Here is a 24,623-nt window from a genome sequence, read left to right on the forward strand (position 1 = left end):
AAATAACGTTTGTTGATGTTAGCAATACAGGCTGCTGAGATAAACTTCCCAGCTGTCCTGTAATGTAGCTAGCTAGAGACATAGGCAGCATGACAGGGAGTTCTGCTGCACTGCTGCTTGCTGAAGATGCATTGTATGTAGTCAAGTGTATTAGAGCAGTCGATTATCAGTATAAATGAAAATGAATCTCCCTAATGAAGCTGAGACTCAATAGCATTGATGCAGTCAGTCCCTTATTCGGTCCTCAAAATGGCTGTGATTATATAATTATTATACAGTATGAGGTCACATGCAAGGATATAACAATTTTCCATTGTCCATATGAATAAATTTATCATATTCCAGCTAATCTATAGGAGCTAGATCTTTGGGAATGTTTAGAATGTCTTTCTTTCTCAATAACAAAGAAAGCCCAGCAGCGCCTGTACTTTCTGAGAAGCCTGTGGAAAGCACATCTCCCACCCTACCACCTACCACTTGGGGTCTCTCTTCCCTCCATCGTAGACACTTACACCTCACGCTGCATCCGCAAAGCCACCAGCATGTGACCCCACACGCCTCTCTCACACACTCTTCACCCTCCTGCTGTCTGGCAAACGGTACCGAAGCATTCTGGCCCTCATGACCAGACTGTGCAACAGTTTCTTCCCCCAAGCCATCAGACTCCTCAATACTCAGAAACTGGACTGAAAGGACACACACACAACTGTGCATCCTCCATCCTCTTTGCAATTTTTTGCACATCTCTGCAATACATTTACATCTATTTCAGCAACTTATATTGTACTCTTTGCACTATTGTCACTGGATTCACATTCTAATAGAACTGTGTACTAGTCGGCGCTGCACTGGGACTTACTGTGCCCATTGTCTATCCCAGTAGTCATTGTACTGTCTTGTGCTGTCTGCATATGTTTGCACTTGTGCACTTTATGTATAAATTTATGTAGTCCCTTGTAGTTCTGTGTTGTTCTGTGTTTGTCTTATGTAGCACCTTGGTCCTGGAGAAATGTTGTTTCGTTTCACTATGTACTAACTGGCTGTATATGGATGAAATGACAATAAACTCCACTTGACTTGACTTGACTTGAAAGAATGTGTACACAGACATGTATATACAGTATACACATCTATAGATGGGTGACAAATTAAAGGGGAAAAAAACAGTGGTTCTCTTATGCTGTGGGAAACACTTCTACCCTGATGAAAGTTATCTCTTCCAGGATGACAATGTCCCTATCCACAGGGCATGAGGACTCACTGGAGTAACATGTAACAGAGCACTCTCCACCACCATCATCAAAACAACAATGGAGAGAACATCTTTTGACAAAAAAGGTGTTAATTCTTTCCAGTACAGTTCCAGGGACTCGTAGGAACTGTGCGAGGGAGCATTGAAGCTGTGGGAGTCACATGCAAGGCATGGCAAACACAGAAGACATGGGCCACTGTGCACACTTGGAAGTGGCTGAGAAAGTTCAAATATGTCTTTCAACACAAGCGATTTCAATACGATAGCATAAAAAGGTCTGGGTCAAGAGCAAGAAGGTCTAAACTTTATATATAAGATCAACCAGTCAAACACACTTCTTTATACTTCTATGAATGAGACTGATATCAGTGTACTGAAGCTTTCATAATAGACATGAAGAAGCACAAATGCATGAATAAAAAATGCAAAAAAATATCTGAAGATGTAAGAAAATAACTAAAGCGCAGATGAAGCTTGTTCTGATGTGAACTGGCCACTTCAGAAGGTCATTCACACAGTGACCCTGATATATGTTAATCAAATAACATACAAATATTCGTTCAAATAACACCAGAGAACATACAAAGAATATAGGCTTTACTAGTTACAAGGAGTAATGCTTAAAACAGTTTTTTTTACCTGATCATATGTTAATTATATTATATACAGTGCAATCTTTTCTTGAACCTACTGTGTCAGTACATTAAATGGTGGTGCTGAAATATTATTAAGGTTAGCACTGTGGCACAGTGGGTAGCTTTGCTGCCTCACAGCTCCATGGTCCCTGGTTTGATCTTGAGCAAGGGTTACTGTCTGTGTAGAGTTTTATATATTCTTCCCATGTTTGTGTGGGTTTCCTCTGGGTTCTCCAGTGTCCTCCCACCTTCCAAAAACATGCCGGTATGTGGATTGGTGATGTAGGTGTGAAAGTGTGTTTGCATGGTGCCCTGTGATGGACTGGCATCCCATCCAGGGTGTATTCCCACCTCACCGCCTGTGTTCCCAGGATAGGCCATGGATCCATAGTCCACATAACATGATGTTTAAAATCCCTAAAGATGTTGCTGCACCTGCTACACATGTACCAGCAACACACATAGTATGCTGTATATGAAATATTAATATGGAGCTAAATTCCTTTATTTGAGCACTGCATGGACAACACCACATGTTCGCACAAGGGATTAGAGCAAGTCATGATGGAGGTCAGCAGTTAGCAGTGTAGATTTACATCTGTCATGTTCATCACAGGAAACAGAATACAGTTTAGGAGCTGTGTGTCCAGAACAACCAAACCCACTCTGAAAAGTTTTAATAAAAAATGCTGGACACAACCATGTTATGTAAATGCTAATAGCAGGCCATCATGTTAATATATGGAAATGCCCCCCTTTGATACAATCACTAAATGTTGGCTAACCTTTAATAGTCATGCCATTAAAACATTTCGAGAGTCATTAAAACTCAATTATATCTAATTGTTTTAAATGCATTCCCACCTCATGTCCGGTGCTGCAAGGGATCAGCTCTGAATCTACTGTGACACTGAGCATGATAAAATGGTTACTGAAGATGAATGAATGAATGAATGAATGAATGAATGAATGAATGAATGAATGAATGGACAAACGGATAGACGAATTATGATTTCTAATTAAATATATTCCTGTGTGTTGCTGGAAGAAAGAATAAAGCATGAAAATATTACCTTGAGGATTAAAGACATTTTAGACACAAATCTTAAGCTTTTAATACCGAAAATACTTAAAGAGGATTGAGAGATCTTGAGAGATATTTTCTGTAGGGTTGCACCTGCTAAAGCATGCAGCGACTCAAATGAGAGATAAATACATTTGCAAAATTGTTATCAGATAATTTGCTCTAATGACAACAGACTGGCATCACTGAGCTCATGTTTACATTTTACAGCCTTGTCTCTTATAAGCAAAGTACTTGTGCAAAAGTAAACATTTAATACAAAAAAACATGGTAGACATTAGTTCAGTAGTTCACAAATAATTTATGCTATGTGAGATCTAGCTGTGATCACAGAGGAGCTTATGTGCTTTAGAAATCAAAAGCCTACAAGTACACTCAGGCAGTGAACAGCTGCGGACAATAAGAGACCATAATCAATCAAACTCCTAGGCTCAGTTTCCTGTGAGATTAGCCCTCTTCCTCTCAGAGTCCCCTAAGGACAGGCACAAGCATTGCCCTTGCTTTAGCTGAGAGAGGAGACTGTTGTACACATTCATGATGTGTACTTAAGGCTGGGTAATAGACTGAACCTTCCAGGCAAAGCTTTTCCAGAAATCCAAAACAGTTTGTTCTTAAACAACTGCATGTTCTCATGAGGAAAAACACGAGATTGGTACAAAGCTCCAGAGAGTCACTATGCTTCTACCTTAAAGAGATGTACACATACTCCACATGTGCAGTGGACTATAGATGGAGGACAAGTTTGTGGAACTCTGAGATTTATGGTTTTAATAAAGCACCTAAGTCAAAATGAACTGCCATTGTGTCATATGCTAATGGGATTGCACACATTTTCTCAAGATTTGGGATTTAAGCTAAATGAAATTTTGAAGATTTCATTCTGATACATAATTTGTGTCTTTGCCTAATGATTTAATGTGTGATTAGATCATTAGGCAAAGATTGTCACCCTCATGATCGTGAGTTACTATCCTGAAGATACCATAGCCATCCATGGCCAAGGAAGCAAAATTGGCCATGCTGTCTGAGTGGGAGGGATGGCATACACTTTCTCCCCTGTCAATCACAGTGGCACTAGCCAATCATGGGCATCTGTGAGCTCATGTAATTAGAAGCGGGCAGATGATGCCTTTCTCCGAGTGTGTCATGCTCAGTGTTGGCAGCTTTGAGACTTTGACACTAGATTTGGTAGGTTTTTTAGACCTATTTAGTGACTTTATTTCAAAAATGAGCCTAGGGACAAATCTAATTGACCTTTCGAGCAGATGTTAGCAACTGCCTCTATGACTCTCCATTAGTGTGTAATACTTATTTTATAGTTGTGCTTGCATGAGCCAATGTTCCCATTGACTAATCACTGATTACCATTGTTCCCAAAGATCAATCACTGAACACCATTGTTCCCAACGACCAATCACTGATCACCACTGTTTGTCCTACCATAGTACTTCTTTGTTCTTTATTTTAAACTTTCTTCTTGGTGATATTTACAAGTAATAAAAGTTAATTCTTCCATCGGTAACTGTTTCCTTCACATCTACTTCATGACTTCTCAATAGCACTGCTTTATTTTGTCTATGTTTTTGATAGCAGATCTGTTATTTTTTAAATACATAATAGGTTAGTTTGTGACTAAAGATGACTTTTTTCTATACGAAAAAAATAATATATTGTTTTCTATGTTGAAAGAACTCTATTTCATTGTATTTTATTATCTTCTATTCTAAGTGTCTTCAAAAATTCTTCGTGTACATTAATTTTTATTTGACGTGCAAATGGTCACAATGAATCACTGACTATGCAAATTTGTCTATAACTTCTAGTCACTTTTTGAGCATGCGTTATCTACTTTCTTCTGAAAAGTGCTGGCAACACTGGTTGTGCTGCTTTGTGACGCAGCAGGAACAGCAGTTAGAAAAGATGCTGCTGGAAGGCTGCATGTGTTTCGTGGAAAGCATGTGGTAGCCTTTACCCTTCCCAGTTGGTAGCTGTTGTATGATACGGGAGGAGCTTGCTGGTGGTTGGGAATTGGCAGGTGACCAAAATTGGGGAGAAAAATTGGGGGAGGATCCATCCATCCATTCTCTGTACCACTTATCCTACACAGGGTCATGGGGAGCCTATCCTAGGGGACTCAGTGCATGGGACACCCTGGATGGGGTGCCAACCCATCACAATACACAATTACACACACACTCACACACCCATTCACATACTCTGGACAATTTATACATGCCAGTCAGCTTACAATGCATGTCTTTAGACTAGGAGAGGAAACCAGAGTACCTGGAGGAAACCCCTGAACCACAGGGAGAATATGCAAACTCTGTGCACACAGGGTAGTGGTAGGAACCAAACCCCCAACCCTGGAGGCACATGGCAAATGTGCTAACCACTAAGCCACCGTGTCCCAAGGGGAAAATCTGTATAAAATATTCTAGGATTATGTAAATCCTGTATTGTGTGTACACCTTTCACAGTTCCCTTTGACAGTATTCTGTGCAGACTATGCTCTGAGACTGATTTTATCTTGTTGTCCTGTGGATGGCAGCACAGTCTCCTCTGATTGCACACACTGCTTTTGTATTTAATGACCCTTTCAGTGTCTCACCATACAGTCTCAAAACAGCATGTCATGTTACTGATAAACAAAAAACAGAAGAAGATTTGTTTTAAAGTATGTTAAATTATTGGGCCTGATGAATGATTGCAACTGCCTGCGATTTCATTTTGGCCTTGGCCTGCATTTCAATGTCAGTAAATTGCATAGCAGCTTTTTGAGAAGCAGCAAGAAAGAGCTGGAGACATGGCTCATATATCTTTGTCTCCTATTCAGTCTCTCTTTGCTAACAAAGACAATAATTTACCTCGGAATTCAGAACCTGAACCAATATGGATTTTGTAAAGAATTATATATTTGCTCAGTTGCAGTGCAGCAGTTACTCTGTAGGCATCACTTTCAGCAGCTTACAGTTAAAATCAGTTTTACAGATGGCACTTTGCAATGAAAGTGCTAAGTTTTATCACTTAGGAACATCTTCAGATTATACACTCATTCAGTATGCTTTGAACTTGGTCAAGACTGGATTGATAGATTGATTGCAAATGATTTTAATGGCTTTATTTGAGTCACATTCTCAAAAAGGTTACAGCATAAATAATTCTTGCATTTATTCTGATTACCATTTGAATATCTGTCACTAAACTGGCAGTGTTATTACCTGCCCATTTCCATGGACAGTGATGTACAGCCAGGGCAATAAACCTCAGTTTAATTGGATCTATTTTTTATTTATATGTAAATATATTCTTGTATTGCTGATTTTATCAGCCGGCGGCTGGACATAAACACACATAATAGTGTTTGGGTCTTACATCTGCATGGAAATATTCATGGCAGACCGGATGATATAATTAGGGCAGGAAGACTTCAACCTGAATAATAACTTTATCTCTGCCAGTGGAATGAGGCCTTAATGGATTTCCCTCCCCGTGAACTTGGTTAAATTAAAACGATTATGTAAATAAAATACAAATCTAAGGCAGATTAACTTTTCAGGTTTAATTAAGCTGTAAAAACTGATGGTTTCCATTTCGAATGTCCCCATAAACATAATTGGGAAAATGTGCAGCAGTAGGAGATTATGTAACACAGGTTCACCTTATCACCATGAGTTCTGACTGGGTGGTTCAATCCTGATTTGCAATCAGCAGGTTCAGAGTTTAAACACACAATCTGCACTCACTTAATAGCTAAGACTCCCCAAGGAAGCCATGCCAATTCAGAATGTGTGTGTTATCTTGATTAATGCTAAGTAATGAGTCTAATGGGCTGTAATTTAGGCAAGGACAGCATCAGTATATGTATCCACACTGAGTTCTGAAATTTTGAGTCAGTAACTCAAACCTATTATGTATGTACTGTAGGTATGTAGCTGAGAACTGCACATACGCTCTAGGATTATGTATTAATACACCTGTCAAAGAAACAAGCAGTGCTTCTCTGGATCATGTATGATATTACATGACTGGAACAAAAGGTACATATCATGTTGGAAGCATTACATTTTGTAAGCAGTTCTAACCAGGTTTAGATTAAGCTTAATCTGGTACATTGCTGGGATTAATGCATTTGACAGATGCTTTTCACTTGTCATGCTCTTAATAGTGCTGACAGACATATAGGTATCCCAGTTGACCAGAAACAAGTGCAAGATAGACAGGTTAATGTTCCAGGTGACACTTAACTTCAAGCTCCTGGCATTTGATGGGATGTTTTGCCACTGTCTTGTCACTCTGTATTGAAGATAGAGACAAAAACATGGTAAGACATGGTCTTACAATACAGACATATCCCTTCGTTTGCATTGTTACTTTTTGAGTGAGTATTATCTATCAATCATTCTTACAACAAGAAAAGCAGTTAAAATTGCACTAAACATATATTTATGGGCCATGCGCATTTAGCTCCTTTCATGCTGAAAATAACTGGTACTGGTTATTGATACATTTTTCTTTGTCTCTTTGTGTATTGCTGTTGCCAGAATAGTAGATAAGTTACCATGCATAAGACTGTACTTATCCTCAAGACAAACATAGTGACTTTACAAACAGCAGCCAACATACAGTGCAGGATCACAGGCAATATGAGGTGAGAAAGCAAGCAACCAGTGTCCGGAGTCCAGACACAACAAGTAAAGGCAAAATCCAGAGGCTACACTCAAATGAAAATGCTAAAAATACACCAGAAATTTCAGTTCACTGCTCAGCCCTACTAGCAATACTATACAAGAGGTTTTGAGTTACTGTAATAGTTATTTTAGTAATTGAACACAAGTGATTATGGTTAGAAATCTGCTAAATCATGAACACTAATAGGTTGTGAAAAGGGCAAAGATGGTTTAGGACGCTCACTATCTGTGTCTTATAGGGTGTTGATTTAATTATAGGTGCAGGAGGAATCAATGTAAAATGTAGAGTATTAACCAAATGAGACTCACTGAAGCATTATTTAAATGCGGCATCACTTGACCACTTGTTTCACAGCTCTAGCACCTGTCACTGAGCATAATGGCATATGAGCATGTATAACAAGGTGTTCTAAACATCAGTTAAAAATGACTGCACATGTACTTTCACAAATTCTACCTGTCAGTGTGCAGCATGCTCCCCACCATGGCAAGCGCTGGTTGCTTTTCTTTTGATTTTATATCATGTGCTTGTGTCTGGTCATGTGCATTTGTTCTGAGTCTAATCTAGTCTCCTCTCCTGTCCTGTCATAGGTATGATTCTTGATTGTGTCCAAGTGTTCTGTGTTAAGCCTTGATTAGTTTCAATTTATACCCTCCTGTGTCTTGTCAGTGTTACTATAGTATTGTGTTTGTTGGTCTTGAGCATCACATTGTATTATAGTTTATGATTATACATATTCATGGTACCTGCCTGTTATTTGACCCCTTGACCACTATGACAGTGATTCTTGGACAACCTCCACAAACTACACACTGATTTTACACACTTGCATTCTACCTCTACATGCACATGACATGTACATACTCAAATTTTGATTTTCTAGGCTATGCAAGAGTCTACTTATCAAGTGACTTATCATATGGGCAATTTTAATAAGCTTTTATCCAAAGTTTTCAATTTTATCCATTGTTTCTTCTTTAATTAATATTATTACACTTGCATTTGTTGAACAAAGTAATTTATATTGCGTAGTGAAATTCATTTTTGGAAAGAAGTGGAGAATACCACTAACAGCATGTGCTCAATGACTGTATATAGGGGTGGACGGCATAACGGGTGAAAAAGTGAAGCCAAAGATGTCCCTGAGGCCCTCTGGCTGCAGTATAATTTTTAACCCCACCCACACCTGTTTTAGAGAATGGAGAACAAGACAAATTTACACAAATTATTTTTGGGAATTGGTTTCTGTCATTTTTACAAGTTCAGTTGACCTTGATATCTCAACCAGTGTTTTGTCTTATGAAAAATGCATTTTATAGGAGTTGTTGATGATGATGATTAAAAAGGTATGGTTGATGAGATGATTGACAGTTTTGGGGTGATAGCTGAATGATAGTCGAACCTCACATACTTTTTAAAAAGAAAATTTTAGGGGATTTTTCCCCGATTTGGCCGATTCCCACACATCAGGCATCTTTCCCCTATCGGACAACATCTTTCCCCTATCAGACGGCATCATTTTTCAAACTCTTGTAACTTTCAAGCTCACACAGGGGGCGGTGTAACTCGGAGGAAAACACTATCTGCCCCCATATGCACGTACACCCATGATTGGCTAGTGTTACTGTGCTTGATAGGGAAGAGAGTATACCACTCATCTCTTGGGCTCCTGGACATGGATGGCTGCAACATCAACAGGATTCAAACTTGACATCTATGGATGATAGGATGAATACTTTTCTGTTGCACCACTCAGGAGCCCCAGCCTTATGTACTTTACAATAAATACCTGAAGCTTACGGTGTCTTTTGCTGTAAACTGTTCTAACAGACCCTCAGAGAGTTCTTTGCAGTTTTTCTGGTATGTGGTTAATTTTGATGCTTAAACTAGCTCAATCACTAGATAACATTAGCAAACTGAAACACCTTGAAAGGAAGATGAAAATTACCTTGATAGCTATATGTCATAATATTAATTCAATATTAATATTGAGCTACCACTCCATTAGTATGAACAGTGCCCCAGTGGAGAGATTGGACAATTTCCGGTACATTGGTGTTCACATCACGCAGGACCTGTCATGGTCAGGTCACATTAACATCCTGGTGCAGAAGGCCTGTTAGCGTTTTTACCACCTTAGACACTTAAGGCATTTTAAACTGCCCTCTACGGTGCTAAGGAACTTTTACACCTGCATCATCAAGAGCATCCTGACAGGCGGCATTACAGCCTAGTCTGGGAACAGCACCAAGCAGGGTAGGCGGGCTCTCCAGAGGGTGGTGCAATCAACTGAGCGCACAATCTGAACTGAGCTCCCTGATTTGCAGTCTATCTACAGCAAGCGGAGTTGGACCAAGGTCAGGAAGATAATGAAGGACCTCAGCCATCCTAACAATGGACTCTTCTCTCTGTTGCAGTCAGGGAAGCACTTCCTCTCCCTGAAGGCCAACACAGAGAGAATGAGGACGAGCTTCTTCCTACAAGCCATTCGGGCCCTCAACAGGACAACACCTAGGACTATTTATACAAACACATATAAATATATACCTAGGATTTCTTTGCACAACTCCCACACACCCAACATTCCTGTCAATACACACAGCATATCCCATATTTATAAATATTTATATTATATTGTTAGCTTTTTAACTGTAACTAACTCAGTTCGATGTTGCACTGCATTATTGCACAAAAAACAGCACATATCTGCACTTTGAGTGGAGTGTAAATGTTAACTGCTTTTTACCAGTATATTTTCAATTGGTACATTACATTAGCTACTTCTACTTGCATTACTTTGATTAATATGATGGATTAACTAATGTCAGCTAGCTTGAAAAGTGTATCTCATTCAGTCATGGCTCAAAGCTCTAAAATCTTTTCCTGACAACAGTGAAATCAATATATAATATAACTACAATTTAGCGACATATGTTACATATTAATTAGTAACGCTGTGTCATCGTAACTTTTTGCATGTCATATGCCTGTCACTGTCTGCACTCCCGGCACGATGAACGGGAATGTTCACGACCAATATGGGCAGGCAAGAGGTGGACACACTGTCTGACTGGTCATATCTACTGCTCATGCTCTGGCTCCAACAGTCTTTACTACGCAAACTCTGGCTCCAATTTTGACCTACTGCGCAAACTCAGTCAAGATGGAGACTTTCAAGACCAAACAAGGCTTCAAAACCTCCCAATGGGAGTACATGACACTATGTTGTCAACTCATATACTGTATACTATGCAGACATTGCATGTGCACGGGTTCTTTGAGGGTTTATTGAATAATCTTAGCTCCTAAAAATGGTTCAACTTGGAATCCTTTCTGTTGTAGGGTTCTACACAGAAGCTTTAAGTGCAAGGAAAGAACTGGTAAGGGTTCTAAATTTTTTAAGAGTGTATAATAAAAACCATCGCTGGATCCTTGCTCAGGAAACCTCCTATCTCCTCATTCCCTGATTCTTCTGAGTGCTTTTACAATTTAGAAGACTCAATACAACTTTAAATATTCCTCTACAGACTTCTATTAATTTCAGGGTCATGGGCTGAAGGTCATACGAGCTTTGGAATTTAGATTACTTAAGGGTTCTTTAGTTGTCTTGATAGCATCTTGATAACTTGATAACATTTGCAAATAAACCCCCTAAAAACATGCAAGCTGTTTTACTAATAGGTCTGTCGAGGTTTGTGTCCTTCATTTGTGCATCATAGCATGACTTGTCCATTTTGCATTGTTGATTTAGTGTAATGAATATGAATATTGGGCTTTTTTTCATGTAAATGTGCAAATTACGGGGCAGTGCCTGTGTAAGTCTATTAATTTTACACCCAAAATGTGATTTACTAACCCTGAAATTTGAAGAAGTCTGTTTCAGTCAGTTATAAACAAAAATGTTCCCATTTACTAAACATTAATAATGAGAAAGTATATCTAAATTAAACCTCAATAATGAGAACGTTTCTCAAAAAGATTAATTCATATTAGGCTATTCAGTAATGATGCTTTATTAGATATTCATCACAACAGCCAATAGCAAATGTCAACAGCATTTAAACAAGGCCTACTCATGTCTACACTGTTATTCATTTGTTTATTCGTATCATTTACATCATCTGTTTATACCTGCCTCATTGCTCAAGTTTCAAGTTCAGTTTCCGTCTTTGCAATGGTCATACATACAAAATTCAGGAATAGTTCTTTTTCAAAGAGGATTAATAAATGTAACCATTGCTAAAAGGATAAACAAGACAGACAGAAGAACTGACCATTATTTGACTCTTTTTGTTACAGAAAAAAAAATCCTTGACTCTTATTCACTATTAAGTACTGAATAAATTTGCTGTCAGGGTAACATTTTTAGAGAATGGATCATTCCCTCATTAGCCAAGGCCATATATTATGCCCTCTCATTTCATTAAATATACCGTCAGTTCAGTTTCTTTGGGAAGTGCAGTTAGAGAATAGACAATATTAGACTGTGTATATAAAGCTTATGTAGCTTTCCTCCACGGAAACCTCATCTTGCCTTTGCTCATAAGATGCTAGGACAGGGGTTCCCAACCTCGGAGTCACTTGAGTTACAAACGGGGTCGTGAGATAAACTCACAATCTCCTGTTTTGTGTCATTCAGTTATTTTACAAATTAACAGTAGAAATATCAAAGACGGATTTTGTGTGCAAATATTTGGAAATATGCCTGGGAATCACAGTCAGACAATCCACATTGAAATATGTGATTTTTTTTTTAGTCTTTTTCACTATTCTGACACACTGTACTAATGTAGTTCAGCAAAAAAAAAATAATAAAAATCCCCCATCCATCTACCTCCATTAATCAAACTAGCATTGTGTCTCAAATTATATACTTATGTACTATTCTAGAGCATTGAGTTCTAACACTAATCGGTTTTCCTATTATAGTTAGTTGTGTAAGGTCAGAGTTGTGATTTGAGACACATTACAGTAATTATGACAGTGGCAGAAAGTGTTTAGAGAGACAGATTTGGTCATTGTGTTTTAACATCACTGTGCATGAAATCGCAAAACATTTTATAGTTCGACTTGGAAACCTGATGGACAGGGATGTTTTCACTCTGACGTGCCATCTAGTGGATGTTACTTTTAAATTTTCCAGATGTACAGAAGATACAAAGTGAATGTATGAATACTGCTCACATTACCACTTCCTCTGCATTCACACGCAAAATCATGCATCAAGTATAAAGCAGGCTGCTTTGTGTGGGGCTGTATCACACCACCCCAGTGTGGATTTTCCTATAACAGCACAACACTTTCCATTAAACTGGTAAATTAGTGCAAGAAATATTCCTTTGGTCTTTAGTTGTTTACATCACACATACATATGTTACAAACATAAAATGTCCAAATGTTGCAGTAGTCCTATATTATAAATCTGGAATTAAAAAAAATAATTAAAGTAAGGTGGTCAAGGCTTGAGGTCACAGAAATTTTATAACGTCCAGTTGAGGTTGTTTGTCCAAAGAGTTTGGGAACCCTTGTGCTAGGACAAGGATTAAAGTGCTAGTACCTTGCTGGTGCTTTTTCTCCACATTCCAAAAGCAGATGTGGACCACTGTCTTTAAATCATGTTGCATGGGACAATAATCATTATGTCAAAGGTGACTAAATATTACTTTGTTGAGGCTATAATGCCAGTCATGTAATATTATATATGAAAAAGAATTAAAAATAATAACATCCAAGTTGTCTATTGACACAGTGAGCTAAATGACTAAAATGCTCAGATTCAGCTTGTCCTGTGTTTACACATTTAACACTGTGACATATGACAAAAGCCAGACAGAAGCTAATTGCACTTTTCACTGTGGGTAACAGACATGACTGGCAGTAGGCCTGAGCACCATTTGCAGAATGATAATTTCATCCTATTTGTAATGAGCCTATCACTCTTGTATGGTGACATTTGGCAATAGAGGAAAATCATTACATTGATCTATGCACACAGCATGTTGGTTTTATTACATTCGGCTACAGTTTTGTATTGTCTTGCTCTCTCAGTGTTCTCCAGAGTTACACACCAATTACTCAGTCTGAACTTTTCCTACAACCTTGGCCTGCTGTTGATGCGAAATGCCAGTCTGTGTTGTGACTGTCACGGCATTTCCTCCCTTATCAACCACAAAGCGTGATGCGCTGGCACAGATAAAAAGGAACACAGAGAAATATCACCTCACCGGAACGACTGCGACAACAGGAAGGTTCGGAAAAAAGATCTGCGAGTCCATGTTTTTTCATGACTTGCATATTAGATTGCACATAGGCAAAGTAAATAACAAAAAAGAAGAAAAACAAAGGCTGAAACAGAATTGGATCCTATACAGTAGTTTTTATTTTATCTATCAAGCTAGTTATATATTTTAACAGTTACATGTTCTGTGGATAGACTCCTGATCAGCTGCTATTCTGATTAGGTTAAACATGAACAAGAATGAATGAATCATTAGATGCTTTTTTCTTAGGCTTTTTTTTTATGGGATCAGTGCTGTTTGTAATGTAGTTCTGTTGCCAAAAATTAGGTTCAACAGTTCAGGACATGGTCAGTAGGATGCATTCTGTGCCTGCATTCAGAAGAATGTGTTTATCCCTGTGGCAGTAATACTAAGTTATAATGTTGGAATAATAGTTGAGAACATCCACACTAATTGCAATGGGCATTTGAAGGTATTATTTCATGCAGTTGGGGGGTTGGGGCATCACAGTGGCACAGCAGATAGCATTGCCATCTCCCAGCTCTGGGGTCCCTGGTTAGATCCTGAGCCAGTGTTGCTGGCTGTATTGAGTTTCTGAGTATGATCTCCTGGTGTTTGGGTGGGTTTTCTCTGGGTTATCTGGTTCCCCCCACCTCCCAAACAGAGATAGGCTCCTGATCCACTGTGCTCATCAGAACACATACTAGCTACAGGGCTAAAGACATTAGGTCAGAAAGGAGTGAGTTTTCAAAGACTTTCAGAGATTTTTCATTTTATTTTCCCTCTCTGGTCTGATTACATGGCTTGTTTTTAAGAAACATCAAAAACAAAATGATTAAAGATGAATGGACAGAGAAGTTTGTCCTTTTTTGTTCTCGAATCACATTCAGTGCCAATGTATCAGATGCAAAATGGCACTAGTCAGATGTGATAACATGAAGCACCACTATAAAACAAAACATGATCACTCTTTTTTATTTATTTATAGCCCTAAACTAATCATTAATGGTTAAAAGTTGAATGCTGGTGCCATTCAGTCATGTTAGTTGCTGGATGTTTGTAAGCAAGGATTTTGATGTAACTAAACCTTTACAAATTTGAGTTGAATGTCTCTAGGCTACAGTTTTGAAACAGTTGCTAAGCAAATTCAATCCAAGCAATAACAGAGAACAGGATGGTGCTCCTAAGATTTACCTTGTAAAATTAAGCCAGGCTTCAAATGACCTTAGATACTTCCTGTGCTCAGACAAATAGAGCATGGGTATTGAACTGAATGGAATTAGCATTTGTTTTTAATTCTTAGAGAACTGGGCTGGATGTGAGTATTAGTGACATATTTTGCTGGCTCCCAATTTATTTAGGCTTGTTTGTTTGTATGAAAAGTATAAATAAAAGAAAACTTTCAGAACAAGCTAATTTTATTCCTCTATGATGATAATATTTCACATAAACTGTAAATAACATGTAATAGCATGGCTCATTGGTTACATTCAGTTCAGCACAAAATGGCTTCTGAAAAGCTAGCAAAAATGGCTCTCAGCCAAAATAGGTTTTGAAAGAAAGAGAAAATAAGCTTAGACATGATAGTTGAACCTTTCAGTCATGCCGTGCAGGATAGTGTGAGGTAGTGGCCCATCTTGTTTTCTTCAAATTGCAAATTTTGAACAGCAGGAAATCAAGGAGACCACTTAAAATGATTGTATCAAAGCCATTACAAAGAGAACACTTAGAGGAGTTGTTGGCTGGACTATGGAAATGGGTCCTGAGGCCTTTCTGCTTTTATTACTAAGAAATATCTGGGAAAGATATGATAGAGAGAGAGAGAGAGAGAGAGAGAGAGAGATGGGGCCCAGACATAAATAGAATAATTTTTATATTATAAAAAAAATTAAATGGCAAAGCAAAACTGAACAAAGAATAGAAAAACACAAATAGCATGCTCCACAGACCATAAGGTGAATATGGAGGTTTATAGACATCCATCCCTTTCTCAACAAACCTCCACCTCAGCCACTCCCCACTTCTTGTCTCATCTCTTTCCAAGGTTGCAAATGAGTTCGGGGAGAAGCACCATTACTAGAGTGTAGAGACCATTTGATGGAACACATAAATGCATCAAGGCACAAACAAACAAACTGTTTGGCCATTAGTTGCCCAGAGGGAGGTCTCTTCCCACCAGCTCATATTCATCACCAAGAAACGGTGTCCACTACAGCGTCCTGCCTGTCTCAGCATGTGTGGGAAGTCGAGAAAATGTTGCTCTTTTCCATTACTGCAGCTCATATTGTCAGTCCAGATCGTTACTGTGTGTGTATGTGTGTGTGCACATGTGTATGCGAGTACACCATTATTGCATTGAGGACTGCATTGAACAGCTGCTTAATGCTAAAGCACATGAACTTGGGAAATGGCAGATGGAGGACAGGTGAGTCCTTCTGCCACCACAGACACCACTTGACATGTTTTATTGCTTGGTATTCTGGTCCATAGAAAGCTTCACCTGACACTGCACTTCTGCAGATATCCACTAAAACCAAGATTTCCTTGCACTGTTTATGTGTGTACATTCACACGTGGATTTCTTTGGGATATTTGTTAGGTGAATGTTCTGTGGAACTTCATGCACTCAATTTTGCAGTTGGAAAGCTCCTGTGCTCATTTGTAGGGAGCAGCAGACCTCTGTGGCTCATGTTTAAACATGGTGGCTACCGTGCTATCTAAACAAGTCCTTCAGGCTCAGGCCTGATAAGCCCTCGACAGGACTCACCTCTCCTTTTAAACAAAACCAGACAAATGTGCTTGGATAAAATGCTGCCTGTGTTTGAATTATATTCATCCACTTTAGAGTTTTGTATACAATACCTTTTAGGACACCAGAGATTACATTAACAACAGAGCAGGTACTAGGTTATTGATGGAGTGAACATGTTCTCCCCTAGACCCTGCACTTCCTCCACATCAATAATAAAGGCTACCAGGTAAAATTTTGTCTTATAACCCAGTGTCAGTGTGAAATCTAAATCACCATTTGCAATTGGGATTAGGTGAGCGGCATTCTTATTCTGTCTTCTTGGGCAGATAGAATAAAACCACAAAGTCGTCTCTATAATTGCAGACTGCCCTCACAAACAACTAACGGGTTAAGCTTATTAGCCTTTATTTCACCTCGCTGAATTTTCTTCTCTCCTTTTGCTATTCACAAGGCTTCATTTTGCCACCCTCATCAGTCCATGGTAAGGTGAAATACTTTTAAATTAGTGCAGAAAGTCTAGGTAGTGCATTTCAAAGTTTAGTCCATTTCCATTTAGATGAATGGCTCTGTGCTCACGTTTGAGCAAATGTGACATTTTAGTTAGGTTAACATATTGTGAATGTTTTTCAGAATCATCATGTGTGAAATTACAAAACCACACCGGCACTGAGAAAAGAACAGACTATATGTGTAGAAGGTCAGTAAAGTCTTTCCCCAACAGGTAAGTTACTATTGCATCTTGTGTAGTCCTTGCGTTTGCCTGACAGACACTTGTAATGAGAAGTTGAGGTGTTTCAACTTAAATTTTGGTAGATTGTTAGAGGTTGCTGTGCCCTTCACAAACTTTAACAGTGGAGTGAATAATTAATGTTGGTAAAAGAGACTGAGAATCAGATCACAAAAAAAGGGACAGAGAGGGAGGAAGATAGCCGGTTAGCTAGCTAGCTAGCTAGCTTGATTTATAGATAGATATAAAGGCTGTCCCAAAAGTCTCCATGAATATCGGACTATGTAAGCCAGCTCCACGTTGATTGTGCCTTCGTCAGTGGATGTTCGTGGACGTCGATTTCTCGGTTGATCCACAACACTTCCAGTCTTTTTGAATTTGTTATAAGTTTGGCAACAGTGTCGCATGTGATGTGCTTGCCATGTTTCCTGTTAAAGTCCATCCAGCCATGAAAATGATTTCAATATGTTCTTCCTTTGTCAAAGACATTCTTAAAGGCTATCTGAAAAAAAATTTTGGAAGAGTTTTTTGCTAAAAAGTGTTATTTTCCCCCTATGTATGGAGCCTCTCATGGTTAAATCTCATCACCTTTCCTCTATTTACACAAATCTAGCTCCTCTGTCTCTATTTCTCTATGTTATCCTTTCCCTCTCCCACTTGCTTTCTTGCTTTTATGTGTGTGTTTGTCCTGTTTATTTCTCCATCTCCCAGAATGCTGTGTCATTCACTATCCAAACAGTTAAGAAATTATTTCAGTCATAGTTATCATAAATAAATATAAAAAAAGGTTGTGAGTTCAAATCCCAGGAGTACCAAGTAGCCACTGTTGGACGGCTCTGTGCCTGGATTGTGTCCTGTTTTTTTTTTTGTTGTTGTTGAGTGCACCATTTCTCTGATGGACACTAGGTAACTGCAAACTAACTTGTACACATCTTACCAGGAAGTGTGTGTATGGTTTTGTCATTATTTCCACACTTGCCAATTAAAACGAAATTGTTTTTTTTTTTAATTTATTCAAATAGTTGGCAAGATTGACTTATAGAGTGTTTACCCGATGCTTTCAGAGCATCTTTCTGCATATTCCAGTTCACAGTGAAAGAACTTGGCACCACTGTGATGACTAGTACATTCACATGTATTCATTTGGCAGATGTTTTTATCCATAGCAACTTATAAATGAAGGTGTTTACAAATGCAATAATCTAGCTGTTTGACGAGCTGACAATTACTGCAGAGCTAAGTATCCAATTGACCAGAGGCAAGTGCAGGAAAGCTGAAGGAGGAAAAAAAGGAATGGCAAAACAAATAAGTGCTAGTACACAGGAAAGCTACAAATAATAATCACAAAGCAATCATTTAATCAACAGAATATACAGTCATGATATCTAATAAAACACAGTAATAACAATAATAGAGTAATAAGAGTGTAACTGTCAGGGTGGAAGGTTTTAGATGCTAAGCACAGCAGAGATAAAATTGGGGAATTAGTCGATTTAATGGGTGATGAGAATCATCTGTATGATTATTCAGCTTACTAATTGTTTGCCTTTTAAAATGCACTGTGTGTCCGTGAATTTTTCCTGTCTGAGACTGCTGAGCTTGTGAAACCTACAGTGTGGAGTTATGAAACACATTTTATTTGCTGTATACTTTTTTTTCTTTTTTTTTTTTTTGCTTTAAACTGTAATTTAACAGGACATTTTTCCCATAGTCCCTTCTGTATGCTCATTGTAAGAAGATTTAAATTTTAATCACCAACAAAGTTCTTATCCCTGAACAAAATGTATGCAGCATATACTCTACAACACTATGATATACAACTGCTTTATGAAGAAAATATTTTAGATTGGAGCATAGAGGCTGTGTGGATAATAATGAATTCTGTGTGACAGGCTCCTGATTGACGTTTGACATCATAAGAAAATAAAATGATTTCAAACACTGCAATCTACATAGTTACATCTGTTTTTGATCATCATTTTGAGGCTGAATGGAGAGCCTTAGTAAACACTAATTTTCCATTGAAACACAACTTATAATCAATGATTGTATGACAGTCAGTGTTAGATGATGACTACTTACTGGTTGATGTACACAATTTGCAATATTTACCCACTTGTATTATGCATTGAATGACGACCATCAAGTAAAATGAAATGCTTTAGGAAATTAATTCGTCCTTGATACACATATGCTTACATAATAATATGTAAATCATAAAAAACCAATTAATATTACAATTATTGCTATTAATGAGACTGGTGTTGGAATTCTATGTGGCAGCACAAAGAGCAGGTATAATGAGAACTAATTTCTCTTCTTTTTTGGGCATCTCTTATGGAGCTTGTTCCCCAATGAATTTCATATTACTCTAGAGTCCATCAGTTTCAAATAGTCCCATAATTCTGTGTGTTTACTGCCGCAGCTAGCAGTAGCTTAATTACTGCAGTCTAACAACTGACAGCCAGCAGGAATTAGGTGCCACAAATTTTACTAGAGGGTTTTTTCCCCACAAATGGCATCTGCTCTGTTGTTTGTTTATGGGCACCTTGTCAGTCACAAACTGTGCATGCGTCCCTTGCGCTTTCCTGCCAGTGACAAGCCTTACAGTGGAAGTAACACTCTGACAGTATTTTCTTGTTGCTCATATCTCAGAAATCTAATGCTCAGGGAGAATGTATGGACCTTCTGCCTTTGTATTACCAACAGTTTTCTGCTTATCTTGTTGCAGTACTTCTTAAATAATTTCTGAAGAAAAAGATTTATGCTTACTATCTCCAAAATATGGTAGAAATCCCCCAGCAAACTTCTGCAGTTTTAAGGCTCACATTTTCTTTCTAAACACCTAAAAAATTCCATGAAAATGAATCTACATATGTCAGTGAAGTGGGTTGTTTGGCTGGTCCCAACAACAATAAACTGCAGCTTTTTATTTCAAAACAAAACAAAACATCCTAGATTTATGTTCCAATCTGATGAAATTTGTCATCACTGCCTTGATCTAAGTCTGAAAAGTCCAAAGTTATCAGAAAATGTGAGTTAGCTCACTTAACTGCAAAAACCACTGGTCAAGTGTTTTGCCATGCATTTGTATATATAATGTGTATATCTAACACAGACTGATCTGTGTATATGTAGCCTGGTTAGGCGGCGGAGACGGTGGCAGTTGCAGGTTAAGAGTTTTTATTTTAAAACAGGCAAACGAATCTGTAAAGCAGAATCGAATTCAGAATACAGGCAGAAGTCAGGTGAGATGCAAAAAGAGTTAAATGGGCAAAAGACAAAGACATAAACCAAATAATCAAAATCGTATTCATAACCATGAACACTAGAGTAGAACAGTAAGGCAGGTACAAGACCCTGAGCGTATACTCTGCGGAGGTCTGGGAATTGTAGTCGGCAGCCATGTTTGTAGGCCGTTCTGTGTTACTAGGAGTAGGAAGCAATGCAGATACAGTCCTGCCAGTAACAATCTCCACACTGCTTTACGTATGCACTTCTGTGCACTTGTTTTTGCCTGTCTGAAAAAAAAAAAATTGAATACAGTGTCAACAGTAAGGTTTTGGAGCAAGATATAGTCACATGGTTTGAAAAAAGTGTGTGAGATTCATCAATAGTTACCCAATAGTTTCCTTGGTATTACTAACAGCATTTCATTGTATCCGCTGAACCACACTGTTTCCAGGTTGTTGCTTTTGTTGTAGCACCATTTTCACAATTGCGGTCTATCTCTGCGAATACATATAAACTATGCAGGCAACTATAATTTAACTACTGCACTGTTACAGATGGATTGCAGGAGGATATCTTGTAAATACTACTTTCAATTTGGGCTCTTGTGTGTAAAATGGTGAAGGTAATTGCAATTTACTGCTTTACCAACAAGCATGACTTCATTTTAAGCATGACTTCATACACAATTGTTACCTGTATGGTTTGTGTGTAGCTGCATGTTTAATAGAAAGACTTTTATAAAGTAGGACCATAGTCTCCTACTCAGAGGTTGCATTACAGTAAATCAAAATCAACAGTGCTGTCATATCTGGTAATGAATAGTGGCATTCCCGTTACCACTTTAAACATTGTTTATGTACCGAAATGCATGGGTGATGGTGAATCCGAAAATAGCTAGCTATATTATTCACATTTTGCTGGCTAGCTAGTTTGTTTAAGACAGTTGCTAATGAAAACAACACCAATTAGCTAGCTGGCCAACATTGGCAGCAATCAGGGCATGTGCAAGGCAAGATAAAAATTGTCACTTTATAATATTTTAATGTATATAGAAGTTATTTTACTTATCTGGAGGAGAAACAGCTGCGTAGTTGGGATATGTAGCAGGAACAGAACAGATGTTTGATGTCAATTCAAATTGAGAGGGTATAGTCCCATGTTTTAGGTGTTTACTGCCAGTGGTAGTACTGCCAGTGGTAGTACAGTGGTACTGAACTTTAAGTTGTCAGTAGTCCAGCAAATAACGCAAAGCCATTTCTTTCTGTCAAGCACATCGGAAAATGAATGAAGCTCAAGAACAGATGTTTGCATGAATTATTTGTGCATTTAAGGACACTGCAGTGTTGTATTTGCTTTGTTTGATTTGTTCACTATCTCACCTAAACTTTTGAAATGCTACTACGTCTGCTTCTGCATTCACAAAGACGGAAGTATGCAGTTCTGCCACTGTTGCTGACTGATTGCATACAGAGGGATTTTCTGCTGGTAAAGTGTTGCTAGAATGGTTTTGATGTTATATGAATGCCGTGCATGTCTAGATTGAATGCCTTATTTTGTTTCCATGGAAATGATGGATGGCCTTCAGAATTTTTCATCAACTCTTTTAAAATTCAATAAATGAGAGGAAATTCTTGGTTAACATATCACACAAAAACAACATCGTGGGGTTGGTTGATTGTGATGTCAAAGGACCACTTTATATGAAAGTAGGTGGTTCCAGGCCAAGTTGAGTGATGAAAACTACCAGACTGTATAATACAGACTGTATAATCTTTGTATACAAAAATACTGTAGATATATCTATCAGAGACAGGTAGCATGACGGTGCAAACTTGCCACTTTGCAAGATTGAATGCAAAATTGAATGCAAAATTACACAGCATGGTTTACCTGCACATAGATTTAGTCAGTCACTAGGCAATACTGCATACATTTGATTTACACATCACAGGATGCTGTTCACAGCAATTTGTACACCGTTGCTTTGTCAAGCAGTCATCTAACAGAAAATACAAATACAAATTTTGTACTATTTAGGGATTCTAGTATTGGTAAATCTTCCAAAACAAAATATTAGACTCCTATAGTTAGGTCATGGGCAGATGACTGATTTAAGATTACAGGAAGCCAGGTTTCCCCTAATATTGAATTAAAATTTGATAATGAAATGTTTCTATATTAAATGTAGAAATGTGTTTGGAAATTCAAATTCAAAATTTTCAATATTTTCAGTCAAATATGTCACTGTGATATTACGCTGTTTGTTCATTCAACACAAACAGTTTTGGGGTGGACAGCACAGCCTGTCCAAAAAACTCCTCTGAAGCCCCTGACACAGCACCAATCAAAATCCAGTGAAGCCAGGCTTCCCTTTCGATACTACACTCATAATTTTCGCTAGACGCTATTGGGAAAACTCCTTTTTCTCCGATGACTGAAGCCTTTACAATCACACAGTGAAACTGCAGAGCCATTGGTTCGTGCAGTGCAATAAAGCGAACCAATGGCTCGGCAGCGGAACTGCACGCGCCTATGACAAGGAAGCCCGTCAGGATGGGCTGAGCCATCTGGCTATATAAGCAGGCATAGCGTCATAGGATCTCAGATCGAAGAAGATCTTCTCTCCGCTGAGCTACGAGACTTGAAGCTGCTCACCCTCGACAAGCCTCGCTGCGGCGCAGACGAAAAGGGCTATGAGAGACTACCTCCGATGGATGAGTCAGTGGCCGCACACCTCTGCCCGCCCACTGCCGAGCTGCCGGCCTCAGCTCTGCACTCCATGGCCATGCTCCAGGTCTGTCAGGCCAAACTCCTCCAAATTAAGGACGAGTCGGTGCCCGATCCTGCGGCTTTTAAGGAGCTGCACAGTGCGACGGACCTGGCCCTTTGAGCTACGAAGGCGATGGCTCAGGCCATCGGGAGGTCAATGGCCAATTTTGTGGTGTTGCAGCGCCACTTATGGCTGTACCTGATGGAGATGAAAGAGGCAGAAAGGTTCCTTTCCTCGACTCTCTGGTTTCTCCCACGGGGCTGTTCGGACCCGCCATTGAAGGGTTTGCTGAGCATTTTACTGCTGCACAGAAGTCGTCCCAGGCATTGCGACACTTCTTGCAGAAGCGCTCAAGCTCTGCGAGCTTCACCAGTCGCCCCAAACCTGCTCCAACGCAGCAGCCGGTTAGACCTGCGCCTGCGCTTGTTCAGCCTACTCAAAAGCCTGAGCCTCTGCTGAGCTCCCGCTCGGCCAGACGCCACTCATTCCTGAGATGCCAAGGACCCCGGCCCAAGCTGATGCTGGATCCTGTGCCTCGGGCATCGTCCTGATCTACCAGACAGGGAGAGGAGGGGGCGAAGTCTCGCCATCACCGAACCACCCCCCAAACGATCTCTGTTATGCCCCCAAGCACCCCATTCTGTTCCAGGTGCCGGTGGCAGTAGGTTTGTAAATACTGTTGTGGACACTGGGCCCGTTCTGAAATCGCCCACACAAGCAGCCACTGTTATAGCGAGAAAAATAAAATACAAACATTTTCAGACAGAGAGCAAATTTCCTCTTCCACTTATAACGAGTGTCAGGTCCCCTCACGGTGATCTGCCACTCGAACCAGTCCAACCCCTCACCACACGGGCAGAAGCCTGGCAGGCCATCCCCAGAGTGGGTTTTGGGGATTGTAAAATGAGGTTACTCACTCCAGTTCGCTCGAAGACCCCCGCGATTCAGCGGTGTGGTTCCCACCTTAGTGCAGAGCAAGGACGCTCACGTCCTACGCTCCGAGGTGATGGTTCTACTGGCGAAGGGTGCCGTAGAAACTGTCCCGCCAGCGCAGAGCGAGTCAGGATTCTACAGTCGTTACTTCCTCGTCCCCAAAAAGGTGGTGCGCAACCTGCGGCGAAGTCTCTATTTCCTGCGAAATATCAGTGATATTGTCCTTTCTACAAGAGCTGTTGGACAAGGGTCGCTCCCCTTCCACGCTCAAGGTCTATGTGGCAGCTATAGCAGCTTCCCATGGT

General features: G+C 39.3%; 1 long non-coding RNA gene across 1 annotated transcript; it reads right to left on the reverse strand.

Annotated features, from left to right (window-relative positions):
- Window positions 1-6,095: 6,095 nt before the first annotated feature.
- LOC113526249 (uncharacterized) lies at window positions 6,096-8,199 on the reverse strand. The gene is made up of 3 exons (XR_003402750.3): window positions 8,120-8,199; window positions 7,972-8,032; window positions 6,096-7,267 (listed from the first exon to the last, which is right to left on the reverse strand). It is a non-coding gene; the product is annotated as an uncharacterized LOC113526249 (long non-coding RNA).
- Between the last annotated feature and the right edge of the window lie 16,424 nt (window positions 8,200-24,623).

This window comes from Pangasianodon hypophthalmus, chromosome 5 (assembly GCF_027358585.1).
Source record: "Pangasianodon hypophthalmus isolate fPanHyp1 chromosome 5, fPanHyp1.pri, whole genome shotgun sequence".
In the NCBI taxonomy this organism is placed as follows: domain Eukaryota; kingdom Metazoa; phylum Chordata; class Actinopteri; order Siluriformes; family Pangasiidae; genus Pangasianodon; species Pangasianodon hypophthalmus.